The sequence below is a fragment of the Meriones unguiculatus genome, chromosome 6, assembly GCF_030254825.1.
Source record: "Meriones unguiculatus strain TT.TT164.6M chromosome 6, Bangor_MerUng_6.1, whole genome shotgun sequence".
NCBI lineage: Eukaryota > Metazoa > Chordata > Mammalia > Rodentia > Muridae > Meriones > Meriones unguiculatus.
This window is the reverse complement of record NC_083354.1, coordinates 111,949,046-111,961,396: the sequence shown is the minus strand read 5'-3', so window position 1 is coordinate 111,961,396 and position 12,351 is coordinate 111,949,046. Positions and strand designations below refer to the sequence as shown.

The 12,351-nt window shown below is 38.7% G+C and overlaps 1 protein-coding gene across 8 annotated transcripts in view; it reads left to right on the top strand.

Annotated features, from left to right (window-relative positions):
- C6H8orf34 (chromosome 6 C8orf34 homolog) overlaps nucleotides 1–12,351 on the top strand; it is a 386,935-nt gene that overhangs the window by 231,391 nt on the left and 143,193 nt on the right. The gene's annotated exons all lie outside the window — the stretch shown is intronic.

Below are 12,351 nucleotides of genomic sequence, written 5' to 3'. Positions count from 1 at the left end.
AAGTTCCTGGAAATATCAGCATATAGCCTTGGATATATCTCATTAACAAAGATATTTGAACATTAAAGTCCGTTAAGAGTACTCACATAACTGAAGTTAATGTATAGTGTTAAGGTTTATTTAGGCCAGAGCATAAGCTAACCTACTCCTTATACTTGGCTTTGTTATTCTTAAAATTTAACTCTTTTTCTTAAGTGAACAAGCTTTCATTTTTTTTAGTGAGCCAAACTAATGTTAATAGTAACTAATTTATCAAAATTTCCACATCTGAGCTATTTCACCACATATTAACTTTTACCTACTAATTACGTATAGATTTGGGATCTATTAACAAGTTTTAATAGAGGGCGAGTAGAATTAATGAATGTTAATTTAGTCTCTACTTTCAAATGTCCACATGCTTACAAAAAATGAACAGTAAATAGAGGACCCAAGAGTGAGAGCACCAACAGTAAAAATTTGTACTTCAGTGATTGACACTAAGAACAAATATGTGGTTTATTTTGTACATGAGCTTCAGACTCATGTGGCTTGGTTATTGAGCACTGTATTATCAAGTTTAGTATTCATTGTCTTCCTTGAGTTCAAGAAATTAAGGTTGTGTCAGGTCATTTTGAATGTGAAACACACTGGACCTCTGTACCTGTGATATGAAGAGTAGGATGAGACAGTTTCCTGTTGCATAGCTTTAAGGAGACAATGCTCTGATCTGGTGTTGCCTGTGGTGTTTCTGTTCCAGTCCCATCACCTCCTACACTGGGAACACTAGTAACTAGTATTACCTGCCTTTCCATTGCGATGACAAAATACCAGAGATAAGCAACTTAAAGAAAGAAAGGTTTATTTTGGCTTACAGTCTCAAGAGTTTCAGTCCATAGTTGGTGGATTCCATTGCTTTTATGCCTGGCAAGACAGAAACATCATGGCTGAAAAGTATTGTGTAAGAAAGCCATTCATCTTTCTGCAGCCAGGAAGCAGAAAAATATCAACAAGAAGACAAGATATATTACCATTTAAATGTACCCACATCCATTGGTTTACTCACATAGAAGCTCATAAGTGGATTATACATTGATGAAGCTAACAACCAGTATCTAACCACTTCCCAGCTCCAAACATAGTTACGTGTGGGAGCAACTCTTTGACTTATGCATTTGGGGAACATTTCAGATCCAAACCATACCAGCGCAGATGAAATTAAAAACTAAAATCAGCCACTAGCTTAAAAGCTTCTAGAAATTTAAGGAACAAAAGGTAACACACACACACATACACCCACACACATACACACAATGTGATATCTCTCAAAGATAAATACAGGAGTCAATGGGTAATACATAAATATTTAAAATCAGATATTGACGCAAGATAAAATGCTTTTAAGATCTGTCATAGGTACTATTCTGATTATTAGGAGTGGGGGCAATGAGGAAGACTTCAGGAACAATAACGTTTGAACTTGAAGGAAATATGAGATGTTTGTTAGGGGAGAAATCATGAGAGGGTTTCCTAGGTGTCAGACAATTCAGTAAGAACATATGCAAGCTCTAGAGAGCAAAGAGTTTCAGAATAAGTTTATCACGAATATATGAATAATATTTTGTCACCAAACCAATGCGTTTTTAAGGAAAATTATCATATTGGTTATTTTCCTTGTTGCCATGATTGAATACCTAACAAGAAGTCAAGAGAAGAAGGGTTTACTTAAGTTTCATGTTCAAAAGATATGGCCCATCACTGCAGAGCAAACATAGCTGCAGGAAAATGAAGCGGCTGCTTACATTGTGTTGGCAGTTAGGAAGCAGGCAAAACAAAGAGAAAGTATGGTCAGGCTATCATAGCTCAAGGATAGCTCCCAGGAATTCCTGCAGAAAGGCTCCATTTCAAAAAGGTTCTACAATCTTCCCTAACAGCATCCCAGTGTTCAAGCCCATGAGTTTCCCGGGAACATTCTAAATTCAACCTAGGGTAACTGTGTTTTAATTTTGTTACTCTTTCCTGCTGCTTCGAACCACAATGAAAGTATCACATCCCGAAAGAAGAGAAATTGCCTGAAGTGAAGAGGGCATAAACTCACCAGCTCCATGCTCCACAGACAACTGCTTTAAAGGGAAACATGTCCTACAGCGGAATCTGTAGAGAGAGTTAAGTCTTCTCGAAATTTCAAAAGCTGCACATTGAATCTTGCAAGGATGAGCTACTCCAAGGCTTAATCAGACCACAGCTGAAGTAAAAAGAAAGTCCTAGTTGACAACAGGTAAAAACCCACAAACTTAGTCTGCAGAAAGAGAGATAGAGAAATAAAATCGGGTAAGAAACATTGTTTTGTGTGTTTTTTTTTTCCTCAGGGTAGACATCTTGGTATATGTCCACATAGATTAGAGGAAGAAAGAAGATGACAAAATCTTTCCTTAAAAGCCAGCTCGAGGTCTGGAGAGGAGGCTCAGGAGATAAAAGAGCTGACTGTTAAGCTGATGCCTTAAGCTTGATCCCCAGGATGCACATAGTAGAAGGAGAAAATTAACTCTTACAAGTTGTCTTCTGACCTCCCCATGGGTAATATGATACCCTCACATGTGTGCACACACAAACAGATCAAGTAAATAAATAAATATAAATAAATGAATGAAGTAAACAATACTTATGATGACAATAATGTCTCATTTTGATTTTTGTAAAATATAGATCATTCAATTATGAATTTCTACTCTACATCCATAGAAGTCAGAGGATCATAATAGATGCTTATAAAATGTGATAAGTTGGCTGACTCATGAGCATCTCCAAGCTTCCAGGACTTCCATATGACATATAGGTGACCAGCAACTACTAAGCAACTTGTAAGGAGATAGACATCAGTAGGAGCTGAGAGTACTGGGCCTGATGTAGTGAGGAGAAAAAAAAAAAATTAAGCACAGCAGAATAAGTTGTCCCAGCCTGGGTCAGAGGCCAGAGGTAGTTGTTGGTACTTGAAGAAAGAAATGTGACATTGAATTCATGATAGGAAGGTTCAGAAGGGTCTTAATCATGCCAAGAACAAGCCGTGACTATTCACAGTTCTGGGATGAGCTTTCCTCTAGCAGATGGTGAGGAGCTCAAAAGACAGATTCAGCCTGCAGAGGCTGATCAGTCCTGCTGGCTCTTCCTGAGGACATGCAGCACTGATGGCCTCTTCAGAAGAAAGGGGGAGAAGACAGAACTCATAAGAATGGCATTCTCACCGGGAGTCTGTCAAAAAGAGGCTAAGTCTGATAAAATAAAAAGCTTAAGCAGGGTGCAAAGTTAAAGCGCTCATCCTCATCGTTAATTTCTTAATGTTTTTCTCCCTGTTCAGTGGAAAAGAGGTTGAGAACAGAGACTGTGCATTGAAGGATCCTGCCTAGCTTGCCCATCCCAGTTGTACTCAATTTGAGGGCACCACAAGTGTTTTGGAGACTGGAATAAATATGGGCTTCTAAGAAGGAGCTCATACTCGGAAGCAGTGTTCCATAGATTTCAAAACTCAGTAACATTTGTTTCTGGATATGGACAACACTAATGGACTGACAGTCTGGAGATGTAGTCAAATGCTTTATATGAAAATGTGCTGTTTGTAATTACAAAGGCTCCCAAGACAACCCCAGAAGGGATGCTGGTGTGTGGTGAGTGCTCTTCTTTAGGTGACCTTTTCCAAGTCATGGATGCAGTCCACCTGAAGATGCTAAGTTAGGAAAGTACAGGACAAAGTGAGCCATGTGCTTCTTTGGTTTTTAAGGTGTGTGTGTATGTGTGTGCGTGTGTTCCTTGAAACGCTGCTAAAGGGTGATTCCACTTTTCGTTAGAATGTGTTTGTGAAAATCACATATTAAATTTGAAACTTGTAAAGTAGGTCATACTTTCCTTACCAAATGATGTTAACAATCGTGGTTAGAGTTGAAGACAAAGCAAAAAGGCAACCATAGATGTAATCAAGACTAATATAAAGGAAAGGGGAAATTAGTACTGGAAGACCTTGGTAAATCAATTGAAATAAGCCAATAAAAAAATCTCTATTGAGTCTCCTGTGGACTAATTGTGTATATTATATATTTAATCAAACATTAACTTTTAATGACTATTCCTCTTTTAATTGTTTTGTTTCACAATGGTGGAATGGAGTTTTCCCATTAAGACACATACCAACCCTCTTCTAATCTTAAATGTAGAATTTTCCCGGCCATTTTGAAAACAAGGCAAATAATGTAAAGTATACTTTGAATGTCCAATGTCTGAAAATATTGTAGTCTGGAATTTTAATTATTTTGTTTTCTATTGCTATTTATAAATTGATCTTCAGTTTTAGCTATTCAGTGTAAAATAATTCTTTAGGGTATAACAAAGAATTTTATGCTTAGTGAATTTGAGAAAAGAAAAATTACCTTAATATTGTATTTGTCAGTGATGGCTGTATGACAAATGACCATGTACTCAGGAGCTTAAAACAACGGACACTTTTTACCTCATGGCTTCTATGGGTGGAGAATCTGGATACGCATTGGTGAAGTTGTGTGTTTCCCAGGACTATAAGGAGAATGTCAAGCCAGGCAAATGAAGCAGCGTCTAGCCCCAACATCACATGATTGTTGGTAAGATTCAGTATCTTAAAAAGTCTTTGAACTGGGCCTGAGTTCCTAGCTGGCTGTTTCATCACCTGCTTAAAAGACATTCAACAAATTATGCTTTTGCATTAAAAATTTGACTTTGATGAATGGTATCTTATGAATGGAGTTAACTAAATACACAATTATTAAACATAGGCAGTAATTAATGTTTACCACAGATTCAAGAAATCCTTCTTAAACTTGAGTCTATATGAAGGTGACCCTTATCTTCAGGCTAGACAAATCATTTCCATTCTTCTTCCCCGTTAACCCTTGCACTGTGGAAACCCAGCAGACTTTCTAAGGAACTTTTCCTATAATATGAGTCAAAATAGAGTGGAGTTAATTGTGGCATGCAAATCGTGCTGTTTGGATGATTCATTTGTTGTTGTTGTTCTTGTTGTTCATTTGATATCTAACCAGTGAGCATTTATATTCTAAGGACAGTTCTGGAAAATAAGAACGCAGCAGTTACTCTCAGACACCGGCTGTAAGTTGATTAGTGAACAGTGCTAGCAAGGAGCTGTGATTGTATAATATGATTCCAAAGGATGATGAATGTTACAGAGATAAAGATAGAATATAGAGAAATGGAGGATCCCGTCATAGTTGATGAAGGGAGAGAGCGTAGAGTGGAAACACTGAGGAGAGGATTTTCAGGGCATGAGTGGAGGAAGTACGTACTTGAGGGTATCAAGACTCTTCAGCTGGTATAGAAGGAGCTTGGCTAGTTTAGAAAGACAGTAAGCTTTATAATCAATCGGTATTGATCTCTTTTCTACTTTAATTCCTTTTAATCAGAAAATAATCATTTTTTAATAAAAATTAAAAATTTATCTTGTAACATTATATAGGCTGAACAGGTTATATTTGAGAATGTGTGTGTGTGTGTGTGTGTGTGTGTGTGTGTGTGTGTGTGTGTAAAATGCATGTAATAACAATTAATGATTAAAGAGGCCATGACTTGAAGGAGAGCAAGAAGGGCTTGGAAGGAGAAAGGGGAATGGAGGGGGATGCTGTCATTATATTATAATCTCCAAGAATAAAAAAAGTAGTAAGAGACGGTAGCTACTGCAGGAGGTGAGATGCTAGCCACAGGTGATGCCATGCCTCAGCACATCTTACGAAGACACAGCTCCATGAAGGCAGCTCTCCAAGGAAACAGAACGAAATTGGAAATGGTTTTGTAAAATTTCATATCGGGTGGCAGCATTCTGTGACTTGAAGTGTAAAGGATGCGAACAGCACACGCATTCCAAGAAAGCGGCACGAGATGGAAAAGGGATTCACGGCGTGTCAGACATGGTGGCAGCATCGTGAGGTGCGCAATCTGCTCCTCAGGGCTGGGGAAGGTGTGTCATGTTCTGCTTCTCACCTGTGGCGTGCACGCCACAGGGAAGTGTGAGTTAACAGCCGAAACACACCCACAACAATCTCAGGATCTGACAAGTCGTGATCTTTTATATTTTTCTTCAAATCTGACTCTTTTTTATTTGTCTCAAAGGACTCCATACATGAGAAAAATAAAAGGAGTTTGAAAAGAAGAGAAAGGAGACAGATATGACACTTATCGCATCATTTTTAGAAAATCACACTGGACGTCAATCCTCCAAAGTGTGACTCACATAATAAATTTCCCCTCCCTTTCTGTGGACAATTAACTTTTGCTTTATTGAGAGTGCTCCCATGAAGAGCTGAAAATATTAAGAGCAATAACCAAATATTCTGATATAATTTTCAAATATTAGCTTGAAGCATTCATTAAAAAAAAGTCATATTAAAAGTAAAACACATGACAAGGAAATAGGAGAAGGATGGAGCAGTAAATAAATGGGAGGATCGTTAACTCAAAAGAAGTGCAAACCCTCAAGGGTTTAGTGAAGGGAGAATAATGGCAGAGGTCAAAGCTTAAGAAGATAAAAAGATTGAGTGGGAGAAAAGAGAGATTTAAGCAAGTGGTTGTCAGTGTCACCCATTTAAGTCTCACTACACTTTAAATGAATGAAAACTACACTGCCATTAAGTGCTAGCTTTATACCCGCTGGTAGATTTGTGTTTGTGTTTGAAGTCTTCTTACTTCAGGCAGGGTCATCTTACCCCCCTCAAACAAAACCTAGTTGCTGAGGTTTAGACTGTGGTGGTCAGCTTATGAATTTATCCTACTCTCCCCAAAGCAATGACGGAGGGAGCATGTTGCGTAATAACCTCATGCAGACATGTTTATCAATATCTGTAGTATAGACCAAAATATCATTAAATATGGAATGAGTCAACATGATTATTTTCTCAAGTCAGGTTCTATTTTATATTTGTTAGTTTACAACTTCAGACCTGCAATTTCTGTTCTCTATCAGTTTGTTCTAACATTTTATGGATTTTATTTACTTTCATATACTCCTTTTTTTTTTGTGAAATTGAAGTCACACTACTCTGATACACAAAGAAAAATGCTCAAGTCCTATTTCAGGTATGACTATGTAAATGGAAAATTTTAGATGTTTGCATAGTCTCCCTCTCGTATCTGTTCCCCATATCTCTCCCATGGTATGTGCCAGCAAATTGAATTATGATGCATTCTCTTTCTTTTCCTTTTTTGGAAATGTAACTGTCTCCCATAACAGAAATATTTCATACATAGTTCGTTTGATCTTGTCTAATTTTTAATGTTTTTTAACATTTGCTTTAATTTTAATAATTCACTCAGAATGTGTAACATCTGTTCAAAACATTTGACCAAATCAGTTTTATTGATATAAATCAACAAACCAATCGTGATCCAGGGAAAACCACCATGTAATTCTTCAACTCATCAATGAATCACTGTGAAGAGACTTACACTTGAAAGGCTTTTAATTTTTCTATAAAGTTCCTTGAAACAGATGTGAAAATTCACTCATCTTCCACACTGTCTAGTTCAAACAGCTGTAATTATTTCATGGATTACACTTGAATGAAATGAAAGTCTTGGGATTATTTTATCTAAGCAGATGCTATTTTCTGACATCAAAACACCATTTTGCTTGATTGGTTCTTGGTTATTTGCCAGTGAATAAAGATAGAATGCTTATGCCTTCAGTGGTATATTAGTTTGTTCTTCTCAGTAGCATTCTTGGAACTCAGAAGATGTGCTGGAGTTTTATAAGCTACCTTTAAACACGAATCCCTGCATTGGGCTTTCTACTAGGAAAAAAAAGCTAGTGCCCTCTCAAAATATTAAAGTACAACATTCATATAATGTGCTCATATTTTCTTATGGTAAAAGTTAAATGAAAGATGTATTCTGCCTCTTGAATTAACCCCAGGATAAGAGCTGTCAGATTTCCTCAACTAGCTGGTCTGTTCTCACCACTATCCCCCACTCTCTCTGGGGTCGTCTTTGTGGGTGTCTGTAGAAAGCAAAGATATCCCTTTCCAGTCGCCCTGAGAGGTTATAATGTAGAAAAACTTGCTCAGATTTTAATTCAGCCCTGCAGTTATTCTTCACACTCTTTTGGACCTCCTCTGCTTTCTAATATGCTTCTTCCTCTTCTAATTGCTTCTTCATTCTTACAAGCCCCAGATTTAATACACACACTGCTGACAAAGGCTTTGGGATGGCTAATATTATGCTTTAACTTTAATTACTATGCTTAAGAGATCTATAAAACAAAAACACCTCTAACTTGTGAACCCCACTTGACCAACGACAGATAACTTCCCCAAATGCTGGGCTGTTGTTCATGTAAGATAACAAATCGTGTGTTTTCACTTCTGTGAACAAGCTTGGTGGCCCCAACTGCACATGACGTGTGCTTGATCACAGGTAGACAGGTGGTAAATAGTCAGGAATTACCTCAGGATATCTCGCTCCACATAATTAACAGCTTCTTCCTACTCTAGGTCTCTGAGTATTTTATTTTTCCTGTGTCTATAGATAAGTGCAGCAAAAGCATTCCTTCAAAAGCCTGTTTCCAGGAGCCAATATGTGTAAGGGTCAGGTTTTCAAATAATTAATTAACAGATTATTAAAACCAAGGAAGCAACTTTTGTTGCAAGGGAAATTGAAATCTCCTCTTGGGCTTCTTAGTCTTATAAATAAAAGAATCTGAGAATGATGCAATTGAAAACTCAAGGACAATTTTATTAGCACTTAAAAGGCATCTCCCCACCCCACCCTACATCATGGCAGGCAAGCTGTCACTCTCAGCAGGTGCCAAGAGAAGAACATGGGTCAGAGAGTGGGAGGAAAGTAGGTCATTTGAGCCAGCATGGAGGTCACACACATGACAGGTGAGAAACCACACAGCGAAGAAGGGAGCTTAGAGAAAGAGCAAGAATCAGAAAAGAAAAGGTTTTAGCCAGTGTCTGAGGAAGGAGGCTGAGAAAGGAAAAATAGAAAGTTATTGCTTGCTGATCAGGCCTTGGAAAGGACAGCTGTCCCTTACAGGGGTTCATAGGGAATGCACTGGACTGCAGGTGTGTAACAAGCATGAATTCAGTGACTCTGCCTATCTCTTTAGTGTAGCATGTGCTGGAAACTGGAGAAAAAGGAGGAAAGTCCATTTAATATTTGTTTTATTAAGCAAATCCTGATTTTTTGGGGCCAATTGCTGAGAGAGTTGTCATCATATGTATGATGCTTCAGAACCAAGAACAGCTTTCCAACACAGCCTGAAAGAGCAACCTCAGAGATACAAGAACCAAACTTCCAAAGCCAGGTAGCTTTTCCCTTAAGACATAGGAGACTTTTTTTCTGCCTTATCTGTTTCATTAAACTAAGTAAAGAAAGAGATCCTAGTTGCTATGAGGACTCCACCATGACTAATACAAGAAATCTAGAACAATGTAATCATCAACTTGTTAGCTTTGCCAGTAAGTTGAAACACAACCCGAGTTTGATCTGGAGGAACCACATGATAGAAGGAGACAAAGAAGAGAAACGACTCTGCCAAGTTGTGCTTTGACTGTTTAGGGTGAATGCTACAGAGGAGAGGAAGCCAGTTTGGGGTAGTTGGGGATTTGGTCTAATGATGAGGGACATTATCTTAGAACAAAGGTCCAGGAGTCAGTCTCCAGGTGGAGGAAATAGAAGTTTTAGAAAGAAGTTTCCAATCCCTAATCAGGCTGTTTCGATCCTTGAATGGAATAGATTTCCATGCAACAACAGGAACTGAGATATAGTGAAGGGCTGACAGAGAGGGACACTTACAGAGACAGAAGAAAGCTTGAAATTTCTTACCATTGCCTTGGCGTTCTATGAAATTTCCTAAACCTCTAAAGATTTTTGGAGTCAAAAGCATCAATTTTGGCCACTGACTGCCATAATCCACTACATTGTGGCCAACCAGTACTACAAAGAAAAACTAATTGATTATGTTTATTATAATACCAGCATAAAGAATTTAAATTTGTAAAACAGCCAAAGTGAGAATCTTAAGTGCATGAGATTGAGTAATACTTGCAAGTCTAAAAAAGAAAAGAAAGAACCAAATACCCTTGTGAATTCCAGGTTCTCTTTTGGGAAGTATGATCAAATCCATTGTGGGGAGCATAGCAGAATTCTTACTTTTTTAAGATTCAGCAGGTCTGGGAAGACCAAGACCTGATCTAGCACTAGGTTTTTGGGTTTATTGGCATTGAGATAGGCAGAGGTCTCTGGTAGACCTGACTCCACCAAAGGGAAAGACACCCACTGGAGAATGTAAATATCTAGCAATGGAGGAGCACAGATGTCAGTGGATAAGCAGCCTGCCTCTAGGTTGTCTAATAACCTATGATGTCATCATGTGCCATCCGTCAGGTATGTGGCAGCTGTACCTGGCAGTCTCAATTCAGCTGCAGACCTGATATAAAAAGACCAACCTGTCACCTTGTCACTCTCTTGCTCTCTTCTCTTGCTCTCTCTGCTTTTGTTTATCATGACGCCCCTCTCTGGCCACCTTTGTCTCTCTGTCTCTGCCACTGTATCCTCATGTCTCACTCAGGCTCTAACTCTCTTCTGCTTCCCTTTCCCCGAATAAAACACGTTTATATCAGATCTGAATATGTGTGGCATTTTTATATAAACACTAACAGCAGAAGCCCTGGCATGACAAGAAGTCCTTGGTAATGAAGATGGGGAGTACAGTGGCAAGGGTAGGAAAGAATTCCCAAGACAATGCAGCTAGGCTTACCTCTCAAGTATTTTAATCTCACACAAATGAGGTAGTAGAGAGATGGGTGGGTTTGAGAAGCGTGTAAGGATGTATCATGCTTTTTAGGCAAAACTGCTGGGACCCTCTTTTGAAGTCTCTTTACCAGAAAGTAGAGAAGTATGTCTTCCATTACAGGGAATCAGGCCTTCTTAATAAGTGACCTGTGATATAGACCACACATGACTTACACTACGTGAAATCTGCCACAGAGATACTGGATAGGCAAGTGAGACTGGTTATATGTGACCATAGTTAAGCTGCCATGGATCCTGGGAGGCAGAGAGCTTTGGGTTTGTTTCCAGCAATGCCTTAACTGTGTGTGAAATGCTCTTTGCTATTAAAGGTTAGTAAGGTCACCAATGGCCAACATTCCATAAATCTCCTCACCTTGTAAAGTTTTATGCAAAGGAATTCAGATCTTTTAATCTGTCTCGCGTGGTAAAACTTTTGTGACTCCAAAGAACCCCTCACCAACATTCAGGCCTGCAACAATTAATCTCTTTCCTTCTACCCTGCTCTCCTCCATTTAACTTACACTGGTTCTCTAAAAATTAGCCAAATTTGAAAAGATTGTGTGGTCAGTTCTCAAAGGATGGGAAAAAGCAGCGGTTGCCACCAGTGTTAGAAAAAAAATAAAATAACAAAAATAACAACATCATCATCAACAACAAAAAAACTTAAGTAAACTTCTGCCCTGATGTGCCTGCTATCCCATTTTACCCTTTTTGCAAAAAAATAAAATTCCTTCTCCGGTTACTTTTATGTTGTTTCATGTTTGCTGGTTGGATATGGAGAGTTTTTCCAACACCTGTTTGGGGACTAATGGGCTTGGGTGCGCCCACTTATTAAAGGATCCGGTTGGCTGAACACTCCACAGATACTCTCTAGACTTGGACCAGTTATGAGTATTAACCACTGTCTGTTCAAAGAAGCTTCTGCAAGAGGAGAGAACCAGAGAGAGAGACAGAGACAGAGAGACAGATGGAGACAGACAGACGAGAGATGAGCTGCACTAATGTAATGGTGCAGAGTTATGTGTCTATCAAGCTGCTTGACGCTATGTCCATTTTAAGCTTGTCTCTATTTGTGAAACTAGCTGTAAAGTACATCCTCTCAAAAGTATAACTTCAATATCCACAGATTCATTTGCATTGCTATCATGACATCTAAGCCTGTTCGTTGTAAGTGAGACCACAGTGAAATCAACTGAACTAGACCATTCCATTGGTAGAAACAAAGACTTATTAATTACCAAATTGTCAAGACTATGTCTCTGGCAGGGGGCAGTGAGAAAAGCAAACTGGCAGGAAAGCAAGTGACTTTACCTAGTCAGCAGACTGGAGGTCTTTGGGTAGATACAGTCTATTCAGACTGACTGGGAACTAGGAAACTAGAGGCCCTTGCCAAGGTAGTTGACCTTTGACGGTGGGTTTAGGGAAGTTCCTGGAAGTTTAAGTTGGAGATTCTGTTTACTGGAAATCCCCTTTACAAGATCTGCTTTCTTGGTGAACAGAAACCCCCCTCAGGAGAATCCTGGGGATGCTGAATTTAGTCTAATA